Genomic DNA, 14,358 nt, shown 5'->3' on the forward strand with positions numbered 1-14,358 from the left:
ATGCGAGCGTGTCCCTAAATCCAAAAGGGTAATGGGGCACATTGGTTCTTATATTGTGCATATTTTCAATTTGGTATACAGTGCGAAAAGATATGCAAACCAGTGAGGAGTAGTCAGATCTTGCTGTGGTTGATCATTAAAGAATATTTATTAATTTAAAAGACAAATACATGAACAGGACTATAGTATACTACAACAGAACCCTTAACTACACTGAAGGCTATACACATGGTGCAGAATTTTATGACCCCGCTCAGGCAAGGCTTGTAAAATCCCACCCGAGGCCAATGGAGAATTCCATTCCATGAGCCTCACCCGCCCCGATTCTGGAGCGGGCAAGGCGGTAAAAGTCTGGCCACAGTATCTCATGAAGTTACCCCTTTGTTCCCAACCAGCTACATTTCCTGAATTCTGAGCTCTGAACATCCAATGTTATATGACTCTGTGAGCTAAATCCAGCAGGTACTTACCACCCACTGGTTATTTATTTACTTTTGGGAAAACCATCTTCAATTTGAGTGAAAGCGTCGGGGGCTTTCCAAATCATTAAGATGTAATGTGAATAGTTGGGATTCACGCTAGTGCCCTCTGCAGTGCACAGTGTGTGGGAGATTCATTTTGAAACTCCAGCTGAAAAAAACAGCGCGGTTTATAGAATTTTTTTTTTATTTACTCCGGTTTTTACGTGAATTTGACACTTCGAATTTTTGGGGGAGAATTCTGCCCGTAATCTCTGTTCGAGTTTTGGATTTTAGCCAAGCGCTCTTTTTGCAATAACTTGTTTTCGTGAGAGATTGTTTTCTGTAGCTGGGTGTAGCTGTGATGGTAATAGCTTCTACTGTGTCCCTTTCTCCAGTTATTGTGCTATGGATAAATCTTTGATATCACTCACCCTTTCGACCCGGCTTTTAGCATAAAGTGTCAATTCCCTTATCTTTCCATTTTGAAGTCACGCCTTCTACACCCCATTGTTCTCACCTCACCACATAGGGAAATATTTGCTTTTCTCGCTGGTACACCAATTTGCATATCATTCAGCATGATTTGGGCAGGCTGAGTGTGTGGGCATCTGCATGGCAGATGCAGTATAGTGTGGATAAATGTGAGGTTGTCCACTTTGGTAGCAATAACAGGAAGTCAGATTATTACTTGAAAGGGTGTAAATTGAGAGAGGTGGATACTCAACGAGACCTAGGAGTCCTCATGTATCAGTCGCTGAAAGTACAGCAGGCAGTAAAGAAGGCAAATGGTTTGTTGGCCTTCATTGCAAGAGGATTTGAGTATAGGGATCGGGATGTTTTGCTGCAATTGTAAAGGGCGTTGGTGAGGCCACACCTGGAGTATTGTGTGCAATTTTGGTGTCTTTATCTGAGGAAAGATGTCCTTGCTATAGACGGAGTACAATGAAGGTTTACCAGGCTTATTCCTGGGATGGCAGGTCTGTCAAATGAGGAGAGACTAAATCGGTTAGATTATATTCACTGGAGTTTAGAAGAGTGAGAAACTTATAAAACTCTAACAGGTTTAGACAGGGTAGATTCCGAAAGAATGCTCCCAATGGCGGGGGAGTCCAAAACTAGGGGTCATAGTTTGAGGATAAGGGGTAAACGTTTTAGAACTGAGGTGAGGAGAAATTTCTTCACCCAGGGGGTGATGAATGTGTGGAATTCACTACCACAGAAAGTAGTTGAGGCCAAAACATTGTCTGATTTGAAGAAGAAATTAGATATAGCTCTTGAGGCTAAAGGGATTAAGGGATGTTGGAGGGAAGGGGGGAATCAGGATATTGAGTTCGATGATCAAGATGAATGGTGGAGCAGGCTTAGAGGGACAAATGGCCTACTTCTGCTTCTGGTTTCTATGTTTCGAAACACTCTTCAGACAGCTGCACTTATCAATTCCCCTTTTTATTTTATCCTCATTTCATTTTTTAATCTTAAATTTCCCCAAATCTTAATATTGACCAACACAAATCCTTTTGATCACTGTTGCGCGTAGTTCACAAATCATCACATGAAGATCATTCTTCAAAGCACTAAATCATAAGCATTGGTCAGAATTTTCCAGCTGCTCACATCAGTGGGATCTTCAGGTCCCACCAACAGTGCACCCTCCCATGGATTTCCCAGCAGCGAGGGGTTGATTCAATGCGAAACCCCTTTGACAAGAGTGGGACCAGAAAATGCTCCCACTCTCCAATGGCCGGTTGCATGGAATATCATGCCCACTGAATCTGATTCTGGTATCTCAGATGAAGAACATGACGTATATGAAACTACACCCAATGTCAGATGGTATCATATTTGTGAGGCAAAATGTCCACCATACTTAAGTGACTATGGTACAAAATAAATTATTGTCACTTGTTGATCAAATCTTTTATCTCATTTTACATGACTGAGTATATTGTTAAATTAATATAAAACGATGAATATTTAATAGTGTTACTGTGATGTTGAAATGTACTTAACGTTATTGTTTATACTTATGGGAACAAACCACTGAAACACGCTATGCCTCTCATTTACAAGGAAGTCGAGAGATGTAGTGTATTGAAAATTGCATTGTACATTTTGTTCACTTAAGGCTACCATACCCATGTACCACCGGAGGGAGCCGAATGGAGGAAAAAAGGAATGCATGTTTTAATAGCATGTGTAGTTTTGCTTCTGAATGCTCCTGCTAAATGTATCTTTTTTGTTTAAAGTTTATTTATTAGTGTCACAAGTAGACTTACATTAACGCTGCAATGAAGTTATTGTGAAAATCCCCTAGTCACCACATTCCGGTGCCTGTTCAGGGCGAATTTAGCATGGCCAATGCACCTAACCAGTACGTCTTTTGGACTTTGGGAGGAAACCGGAGCACCCGGAGGAAATCCACGCAGACACGGGGAGAATGTACAGACTCCCACATAGACAGTGACTCAAGCCGGGAATGGAACCCGGGACACTGGTGCTGTGAGGCAGCAGTGCTAACCACTGTGTCACCGTGCCGTCCAAGATCTTCACACTCCTCTTTTACTGCAACGTATCTTCCCAAAAACTGCACATTCCTTTTTTACTACAATAATTAGAGTGACGATTATTTGAATTTCTGTCTCAGTATTACATGCGATCGTATCTTTTGCTTCATACTCCGCAATGAGTAGTGACTCATTTCTCTGTGGAACCATTGCTGGAAGCCATTCGAACCAACTACCTTATTGTGCCTTCAATGGACGATTTTACTCATCATCAAATACAGTGCCCATGTCAGTCTTGTCATTTCTGATTCATAAAGAAAGAATAAGAGGTCAGGGGATTGCATGAGTCCATAGGTTGATCTTAACTCTCGGCAGAAGAGTATCTCAGCTCCAGGAATTACATTAAACAGCAATGTTACTAAAGACAGCAAGAGTTTTGTTGCAAGTGACTCCATTTAGCCTGCCACAGATTTCAAATTGGGACCTTATTAAATAGTCCCAATTTTTGGGACTATTTTTATTGGTGGTGATTAAAGCTCTTTCAATGACGACTTCTGCATGCATCAACTTCCCCAGTTTGGTTAACTTAATCAATGTCCACTGGGCAACCAAAGGAACCTTGATCCAACTGCAAGGTAGGTGAACAAGGTGACATGTCAGATGCAAGTTCAAGTTTAATCATTAGTATTAGATCCAAAGTGAAATTGATCTGCAAGATAATAAAAAGTGGAAGGGTAAATCTCTTACTAATAGAAAGCTGAATGCTCCAGATCTAACCTCAAACACCAGTGATAACTTTTATCTGGTTGGGACATCCAATCAAACAGCATGCCATGCACCCAATAAAAGTTTTCACTTGCTTTTAAATCTATGGTCAAACAAGGCAGAAGGTGAGTGTCTGGATGCATTTTACCTTGCCTTTGGTCACGAGATGTATGAGGAGACATGAATTTATTGATCATTGTGTACAATGTGTCTCCCAAGTTGTCAGCTGGTCCATTGCAAAGGACACCCACCTGAATATAACTGGCACTCATCTACCTTGCTCTTTGGAAGGCATGCTGCAATCCTGGTTTTTTTTGGCTTTGACAGCTCAAATTAAGTTTAGGGCTATGGAATTCGAACTATTTTGTTTTTGCTAAACCCTGTTGCTCTATTACCTTATCCATAAACTGGGACAAACTCAGACTGTATTAAATTACAACCCACGTGTTCTGTGCTGTAAAAGGGGAAAGAAATCCAGCAAGGAAGTTGAATCATGCTGAGTATTCTGTGCCTTGCAGCTGCTTTCAAGCTGACAATGTGAAGTGTGTGTTTTTGCTTGTGATTAAAGTCGTGCAGAAAATAAATATGTGTTTCCATGGTGCATTTTAATGGGGAACAGCTGCAAATTCAGCATAACACTGAATTAGTAACTGCCATGCGGACAGGCCCCGACTTAAATCGGCATCATTTTCTGAGGCACGAGTATGATCCTGGGCCTTATTGTGCGCTGTTGGACACAAAGTCATTCTCCCACATGCGGTTGAGGATGCTTTAAGCATGAAAATGCTTGTGTGATCATATAAACTTTTGACCTGACTTGTCTGGGCTTGTAAGTATTGACAAGAAGAGGAGAGGTGAATTTTTTTTAAAATCCCAATTAAAAGTTAGCCAAGAAGTGCTAATTCCGTTTATCAGATTTACAGCAGTTGTTTATGATAATTGCAGAAAGCGAGCTGTGATTTCTTCTGGTGTTTGAAGCGAAATACCAATATCCTTTTGCAAGCTCAGATGTTCCAATCCATTTTAGTACACATGGGGTCTTTAACACATGGTAGTATTCTTGTCTAAATCAGTAAACTCCATTAGTCAAATTAAAATGGTCATAAATTGTAAATCAGCTGCATCAGTTAGATTAAAAGAAGCGTTTTATTAGACTGTTTCCTCAGCAGTGGGTGTGAATAAGGCTTAAAACAGGCCTGTTTCACCCCAGATCACATCCTGCTGCAGCTTTTTTTCTGATACTGATTACTTCTTCCGCATAAGTGCCTTCAAGGCTTGGAGGAGGTAATGGTTTTCCTCTATAGCACCTTTCAGGGATACATTCAAGGCTGTCTACCATCTAGCATTTATGCATTCAGACATGACTGGGTGACTTCATAATACCCACCAGAATTAAATAGAAAGAAACATGGAAGAAACTATAGGAAGGATGTGATTGCACCAGAGGAGGTACAGAAGAGGTCACCAAGATGTTACCTGGGATGGAACATTTGAGCTATAAGGTGAGACTAGATTGGCTTGGATTGTTTTCTTCAGAGCGGAGAAGGCTGAGGGGGGACATAGAGCAGCACAGTGGCACAGGGTTAGCACTGCTGTCTCACAGCTCCAGGGACCCGGATTCAATTCCAGCCTTGGGCGTCTGTCTGTCTGTGTGGAGCCTGCACTTTCTTCCGGTGTTTGTGTGGGTTTCCTCCGGGTGCTCCGGTTTCCTCCCACAGTCCAAAGATGTGCAGGTTAGGTGGATTGGCCATGGAAAATGTGTGGGGTTACAGAGATAGGGAGAGGGCCTGGGGAAGATAATCTGTCAGAGTCGGTAAATCTCGATGGGTCAAATGGGCTCTTCTGCACTGTAGGGATTCTATGATCTATGGTTGAGGTGTATAAGATTATGAAGGATATGGACAGGGTGAGTAGGGAGCAGTTGTTTCCCTTGGCAGAGGGGTCAATCACAAGAAGGCGCAGTTATTGGGAAAGGGCAGGAGATGCAGACAGGATTTGAGAAAAATAATTTTCACTCAGAGGGTGGTGGGAATCTGGAATGCACTGCCTGGGAAGGTAGTGGAGGCCGGAAACCTTACAACCTTTAACAAATATTTGGATGAGCACTTGAAATGTAATCATGTAATAACATTCAAGGATATGGCTCAAGTGCAGGAAAATGGTGGTAGTTATTGTTGGTGCAGACTCGATGGGCTGAAGAGACTTTCCTGCACTGTATGACTCTATGGGTGGAATTTTCCCATCCTGCCTGCCACTGGAATTGGAACGAGCAGGACACGGAACTTACAAAGGCCCGTTGACTTCGGGCGGGATTTTCCAGCTTTGGGGTGAGGGCAGCCAGAAAGTCCCACCCTATGATTCGATAGCATGCGTTGGAGGTATATACATCAATGTTTTTTGTTCTTTTTCTCCCATGTTTCTCTTCTCCTCTTCTATAGGCACTTTTTTCATGCTAGCGTATGTTTGGATGCCAACAGTCTCCCAGTACCCTGCTCACATTCTTCACATATGAGTGTGAGCTTGGTTCAGTTGTTAGCATGTGCATCTTTGAGTTGAAAAATTGTGGGTTCAAACCCCACTCCAAAGAAGTGCGTGTCTAATATAGGCTGACACACCAGTGTACTACTGAGAGAGTACTGCACTGTTGCAGGGGCTTCATAGCGAGAGGATTTGAGTATATAGATAGGGGTGTTTTGCTGCAATAGTATAGAGCGTTGGTGAGGCCACACCTGGAGTATTGTGCGCAGTTTTGGTGTCCTTAACTGAGGAAGGATATCCTAGAGGGAGTACAGCGAAAATTTACCAGGCTGATTCCTGGGATGGCAGGTCTGTCATATGAGGAGAGATTAAGTCAATTCGGATTTTTTTCACTGGAGTTTAGAAGCATGAGAGGGGATCTCATAGAAACTTAGAAAATTCTAACAGGGTTGGGCAAGGTAGGTTCAGAAAGAATGTTCCCAATGGTGGGGGAGTCCAGAACCAGGGGTCATAGTTTGAGGATAAGGGGTAAACCTTTTAGAACTGAGGTGAGGAGAAATTTCTTCACCCAGAGGGTGGTGAATGCATGGAATTCACTAGCACAGAAAGTAGTTGAGGACAAAACGTTGTGTAATTTCAAGAAGAAATTAGATATAGCTCTTGGGGCTATAGGGAACAAGGGATATGGGAGGAAGGGGGGAATCAGGATATTGAATTCTATAATCAGCAATGATCAAGATGAATGGTGGAGTAGGCTTGAAGGGCCAAATGGCCTACTCCTACTTCTGGCTTCTATGTTTCTATGTCTTCTGAAAAGATGTTATGCTGAGGTCCCGCCCTACCTCTCAGGTGCAGGTAAATTACACTATTCAGAATAGGACAGGAAGTTCATCCTGCTGTTCTCGCCAATGCCTCAAACAACATTCATTTAAAAACAGATCACCCGACCATGTTACTGCTTGGAGGACCTTGCTGAGTGTAAATTAGATGCTGCATTAACTTCATTAACAGTGAATACACTTCAGAAGTACGTAATTTGCTTTAGATCAGCTTTGTTCATCACGAAAAGTACAAATTTTGGTTTCAGCAGACTGTTTGATCAAGAAAGAAAATTTTGGATGTTGTCAAAAAGTTTCACTGCACTTTGTACAATTAGCTACTTTTCAAGTATAATGGCAGTCATTACTCTGCAAACAACATGCAATTAACAACAATGAGAGGAATGGCCCGTTAACCACCATTTTTCTTGGTGATATTGAATAAGGATTAAATGTTGCTTAGTTACTGGTAGATCTCTTCATTATTTTTCAATAACCCCCTCAAGATCTTTAATATCCATTTAGAAGGACAGGATCTTGCTTTAGGACACACCCAACAAGATAAGAACTTCTGTCTGTGGTTTTGTACAGTTTAAATAGATGGGTATAAAATGGAAGACAGAAGAACAGTCGGGCTATGAGACAAAGATTTCTTGTATTAGGTAATATTTAAGATAAAGGTGCTTTGGTCCATGTTAAATTGAACTATATAGCTCAGGTTTATATTGTCTAAAAACATTGATGTTTGCTTGGATTACAGACAATTTACATTTACTTTATGGTTAGCTTTATTTTGTTGGTTGTAAAGGGTTTTGGGATGGCCTCAGGTTGTGAAAGGTGCTACATAAATGTATGTTACATCTTTCTTTGTTTCATGGAAACATTTTATTTGCATTGACTATTTGATTGCTATTGGTGGACAGTTTCAAAGATAAATGTTAAGCCATGAACTGTATCAGTGGATAACAGCAAGCACAATGAGCATTTGAGACATATACATTATAAAATATAAAATATATTATACATGCTATATATAACATTGCAACCGAAATAGTCGGTTTCAACGTCACAAATGCATTACAAGCTAACTGTAAAAAGCACTTTTCTGAAAAGTGTATATTATTTGCCTGTGATCAGGTTCCAGTTCTCTCATGCAAGCATTCTTTTGCTTGAGTCTTTATGTTTTGTGAAGCAACTTTTTTTCAATTGCAAATTGATTTGGACAGTAACATTGCATGCATTAAAGAGATCATATTTCATGGCTTTATCAAATTGACAGGAGTTGGGCTGAACATCTTAGTGTTTTCCATTAAAAAATAAGGTTCATTGTCAGAGCAAAGGCATGTTAGCTTGGTGCAAGAGAGAGCAAAATGAATGCTTTGATTCATAAGAGACTTGCTATACTTAGAAAAATTGTCATCAAGCACAAAAAAATAAAGGATGTTGGAGAAAGTCCAGAATGTAACAGACACATCCAATAACATACCACATCCTCAGTGCTGCAATGGAGTGATAGTTTAAGTCCCGCATGCTCAAGTGTGTGGAAGACATCACTGCCAAGTTCAATCTTTTCAGTTTACACATGCTTTCCAGAAGCAATCAGTGGGTGGCAAAAAAATGGGCGGACGCTGACAGAGATTTCTACACTCGAGCTGAGGTGAGGTGTGATGCCGTTATGATCAGGTAACACAATCCTGTTCACCCATTGAATATGAAAACTTTCTTGGCCTTTATAGATGAGAACCATAGAGAATTCACTTTAACCATTCAAGGTGGTTTTCAGTCATGTTTGTCTTGATCGCTGATGTTGCAGAGCATAGAAATCTCTTTGAAAAGTAGCGCATCCCCATCGTGCCTACTACTTAGATATTACAATATTATCCACGCAGGAAGTTGCTTTCTTAATCACTTCTTGTGGTAGCCAGGAAGATTGGCATGGGGCGGCACAGTGACAGAGTGGCTGACACTGCTGCCTTACAGTGCCAGGGATCCGGGTTCGATTCCTGGTTTGGGTGACTGACTGTGTGGAGTTTGCTCATTCTTCCTGTGTCAACGTGGACTTCCTCCAGGTGCTCTGGTTTCCTCTCACGGTCTGAAAGACGTGCTGGTTAGGTGCATTGTCATGCTAAATTCTCCCTCAGAGTATCTGAACAGGAGCCGGAGTGTAGAGGATTTTCACAGTAACGTCATTGCAGTGAAGCATATTTGTGACACTAATAAATTGCCGTTAAACTTAAACTTAAAGTTTGCTGTAGCTATTTCTCCATTGTCCGTAGTTATGCATTTGATTAATGTGATCATATGTAAAGGAATGAACAGAGGTTTCAAAATGTCAATCAAGAATTTCCTGTTAGTGTTACATTATCAATCTTCAAAAAGATTGAAAACTACAGATGTCACTGCACTTATAGAAATAACCTCTGTTAGTCTCCTGGTGCTAGTAAGAATGGAAATGTGGGTAGAAAGCAGAACATACTTTTAACAGTCATTACCTTTTTTTAATAATTTCAGAATTGCAATAACAGCTCGAGGACAAATATTACTATATATTTTACCTGCTTATTTTGTCACAAAAAATATGTTTCTGTTGCTGTTACAATTTAGCTGGAAATGTGTCTGCCTTTATGAGCGTATACTATATCAAGTGTGTGGGTGTTAGAGGGTGTATTTATTTCTGAATCAGAGGAAAGCAATTTACTTCACATGGACACTCGAGAGACATTGTATAGCATAAGAGATCATTGTATGTTGTAAGAGATCAACCTTTCTCCAGACAGTGTATTTAAGACTCTTGATGTGGAGATGCCAGTGTTCGACTGGGGTAAGCAAAGTAAGAAGTCTCATAACACCAGGTTAAAGTCCAACAGGTTTATTTGGTAGCACAAGCCACAAGCTTTCAGAGTGTTGCTCCTTCATCAGTTGAGTGGGAGTTCTGTTCACAAATGGGGCATATAAAGACACAAACTCAATTTACAAAATAATGGTTGGAATGCGAGTCTTTACAGGTAAAGACCTACAAGGTTTACAGGTTTAAGGCTCTTGGCAGGTGGTGCTGAGGTTGCTAATGAGTGGGGAGGGTTGCTGCAGGTGAGATAGTTTAATACCACTTTAGCTTACCACCACATGCAGTGTAGCCCTTGGACACCCAAGCTTTCTAAACTTACCTGTGCTTAATGTAAATGTTTAGAGGATGTGGAGGTTGCTGTTTGCACCCTATAAGCAGTTTAACCAATAGAAGAGAAGCTGCATGTGTGTGCAGATTTCTCTTTCAGAATTTTCTTTTGGGCAGAAGAATTGGAGTTACGGGTCGTGTAAAAGGCCACTGCACAATGGAGCCAACCCTACAATTACCGGTCTAAGTAAAAATGTATTCCATCTAGTATTGCAGGATTTCTGACATCACTACACAATGATAGGGCGCTACGATGAATTGTAGCACAATCTATTTTACGATAGCATGAGACTAGTTCAAATTCCAACTCCATTACCATTCAGATAACAAATTGACAACAGATACAGTCTTTTGTTTTGTGTTAATGTTCCACTTCAATCCAATCTGTCAAACTCAAGTGTCTACAAAAACTGTGTAAAATCATTCCTTTGAGTTTCACCAAAATATAAATCAGATACTTTACTGAATGCTCCAATGCTGGAGGATAAGTCATGTTTGTCATCGCTTTAACAGTCTTGTGAAATGTATAATATATGTTTCTCACCACAGGGAATAACTGCCAATTCCTGCACATAGTTCGCATGATATCAAACTCTTTCTTCCGTTCAACATCACATTCAGAAATGTAAGGTTTCCTCTGATCTTTAATATTTTTAACGCGAATGGTTAAAAAAAACACCTATTTGAAAAGATTATTCAAAACAGTGAAATAACATTTGTCATTTATAAGCACAGAGCTTACAGTTTAATATTAAGTTACAACACTAAGTGTTGTTTTACAGTCAAATCTTTACGAGAAGCCAGTGCAAAGCACCTTCACGTTTGTGGGTCAATCAATATTCCACAGCAATACCAAATCCTGACTATTTACACCTTGGCACCAGCTTCAAACAGCAGCGGTACAAAGTACACAATTTAATTCATTTGCTCTCGGATCAATGCGGTTCTGCTGCACCTTAGTTCCGGATTTTCTGTTTTTCTAATTCCAAATAAATTATTTGGAGACTTCTTTCGACATAAAAATAAATAGCTTCATAAAATATGTTTCACGATCATTATGTGTATCACGATCATAATGTGTATGTATATTCTATTGATACATATATATATATATCAATAGAAATAATATATATATTCCATTCAGTTGATAATCAAAAGGATTCACAATTCTGCATAAAGACAGCCTTGCTACCTGTGGTACGGGCCAGCACAAAGGATGAATTTGAAAACCGATAGCACAGTGGTGATTATATGATCATCAATAATCATCATTAATGATTAATATGTGAATAATTTCTAGGCAGTCGGGGGAAAGGCAAGGGGATGGCAGTAAGCCAGGATTTTTGGAGAGACGGCGCAGACACGATGGGTCAAATGGTCTCCTTCTGTGCAATAACAATTCTGTGATAATATTCGGGCAACTATTTCAGAGCGAATGGAACGGCCATCCTGGTTCCCATACCCGCATTTCACAAGGAACCTTTCACAACAACTCTAGTATTGTTTAGAAATGGACTCTCACCGCCTCCACTGCAGCTGAGGTTCGGCACCTTTTCCAAAGTCTTGTCACCTTTTTCACTGACACACATTCTGTGATTTTAAAGGAATATTTGCTGTGGCGAAGTCCGTTTTGAATTCTGTGTTTTGTTTTTTTTTAATTTGCACTACTACCGCTATTGGGCGTCAAGTGTTGTCTATTTATTTAGTGTCTTTTAGCTTCGAGTCATCATCACAATAGATCAGTAACCTCTCACACCACATCGCTCAGAAACAAAGCCGCCGCCAGAGTTGCGGGGGTGGGGAGTTGTGTCAAGAATGGTTCTTATGCTGATGGAGCAAGAGTTCCGAACGCGGTTTAAAATACAGAAAAGACTTAACATTGACGAGTAAACCGATGCTATGATCATTTCTAGTAAACACAATCCCCGGGATAGCAGCTTGTGTTATTCACGCATGCTGGAAAATGTAAAAAGAAATATTGAAATGAGTGGGCAGGAATATTGTAGTCTAAAATGAGACGCCTGTAGGTTAGTGTGATCTTCTCAAAAGATTTTCCCGAGTTGCTCTAGCATATTTCTATACGAATTACCCGGAATCACATGAGCAATGTTGATTAAGTATTGTTAATTAAAATAAAAACACCATCCCGAATCCAAAATCAAAGCAAAATACTGAGGATGCAGGAAATCTGAAATTTCAAAAATGAAAATGTTGGATAAACTCAGCGGGTCTGGTTTTCAGACTGTGATAACGGTTGGACTCAAGGGTTGTGTAGCTATTACTGTTGCATAGTCAGTAGTTTTAAATGCCTGCAAAACCAAATAAGACTTTAATCAGGATTCCATGTTGTTTGCGAGCCCGGTCCGCGGGCCTGGATTACAGGTTAACTATCTGACAAGGAATGCAGACACTGCAAATACAGTAGCTCTAAACTATATAGCTATAATAAACTCAGTTGCTATTGTTCGTGGCGTCTTTGTTAGTGATTAAAATGCGGCTGAGATATCGGGAAATAAGCCGGTCGCCGTTCCTCACGTTTAGTTTTGTGTTTTTTCCCCATCCTCAGTTAAAAACATTCGAACGAGGGGAAGGGAGTTGCTACCTTGCATGGTGGCTGGTAAATACCTTTCATAACAATCCGTTTAATGAATTCGAGCCGATGATTGAATTTGCTCTTGCTGCCCATCCAATAATCCAAGTGTTATCTCTATTATCCTGAATAGTGTGTGCTTTTCTTGCAACTGTTCTTGGTCGATCATATATATATGAATGTCCGGGAGAAGCAGCTCGGTGATATCTGAGACCAGAGATCAATAGTCATTAAATGAAAATCTCGAAATAAATTGTCATTGAAAGAGTTCAGTCGAACTTCTGGTCTGCAAATGTTAGTTGACATGAAAGTTTTAAAGTGCAGTCTCTTCAGGTACATTTTTCTCACATTTTTCTCCTTTGGTCAACTTGCACTTAAAAGCCTCGTAGTATTTTTTAAACCGTCCTTATAGATAGATACCTGTAGATATATAACATACAATATATATGGACACATACACCGGAAATCAACTACTGGTCAATTTCAGCTGAATTAGGAATATTAGACATAATATTGTTAAATTTGCTGGAGTAACAAACAGGAATTCTGCATCTTAATTACTGTGACTTGTCTGGCGCTCTGCAAACGCAGGAATTTGCCGATAAGAGTATACCGCGCCTCGTGGTGAAGATGGCGTAAGATTATTGTCATCGCTGTAACATTTTCACCCCAACACCTTCCAAATATTTTGTTACACCGCCTTCAACCGATAAGGTGCAAGAAAAGTTGCTCAAGATTTATATGAAAAAAAATGCACCAACATCTGGAGACCGGGTCCGGATGGACGGATCATTAAGTGCGGTGTCAACACGTTTTAAACAAATCGGCTCTGATGTGAATTGTAACATTCACAATCGGTGTGCGAGGTATCGTCAAAACATTCCATTTCTCCGAGTGGATCTAATACCAGGACCATAAATACATATTAATTTAATTATTCGTTAAGAATTGTGATCCGCAACAAACACTGAATATTTCGTTAGTGACTTTTTCTACTGGGGTCTGCACGGGCCACAACGCTCTGCTGTCACTGAGTTCCTGTCCTGTAAGATCAAATAAATGTTCAAGTGCAGGTAATGCACACTGCGTTCACTATTCCCCATCTGCTGCGCGCAACGAGTATCCAGCTATATATATGTATATATATATATTCATATTTATTTTTCACCTTCTGATAAAACAGAAACCACCAGTGGCAAAGGAGGTTAAAAGGTCAGTATCGCGTTGGTCGAACAATATTAAAGATGTTGCAGTAATATGACAAAGATGCCCACTTGTTGTGTAATGCCAACCCGACTACTCACAATGCAGAGAATTAATTGCCGTTCCCTCGCTTATTGGGCAGATTCCAACCCGTTCCTCCCAGGTTAAAACCGATGTTTCAACGCCTTTCTGTGGTGACGGTCTCTAAATATTATTAGTAATATCGAAATGATTGTTTTTTTTGAAAATATCAGTGATGCGTCGGCGAGAAATGTAAAAGGAAACTTCCGTTTCCTGTCAATGTAGAGAAAAGCCGAATGTCTGGAGCAGAGAGGGTGGATGGGATTGCTCGCTGCCGGCAGTAGGT

This window comes from Mustelus asterias, chromosome 5 (assembly GCF_964213995.1).
Source record: "Mustelus asterias chromosome 5, sMusAst1.hap1.1, whole genome shotgun sequence".
In the NCBI taxonomy this organism is placed as follows: domain Eukaryota; kingdom Metazoa; phylum Chordata; class Chondrichthyes; order Carcharhiniformes; family Triakidae; genus Mustelus; species Mustelus asterias.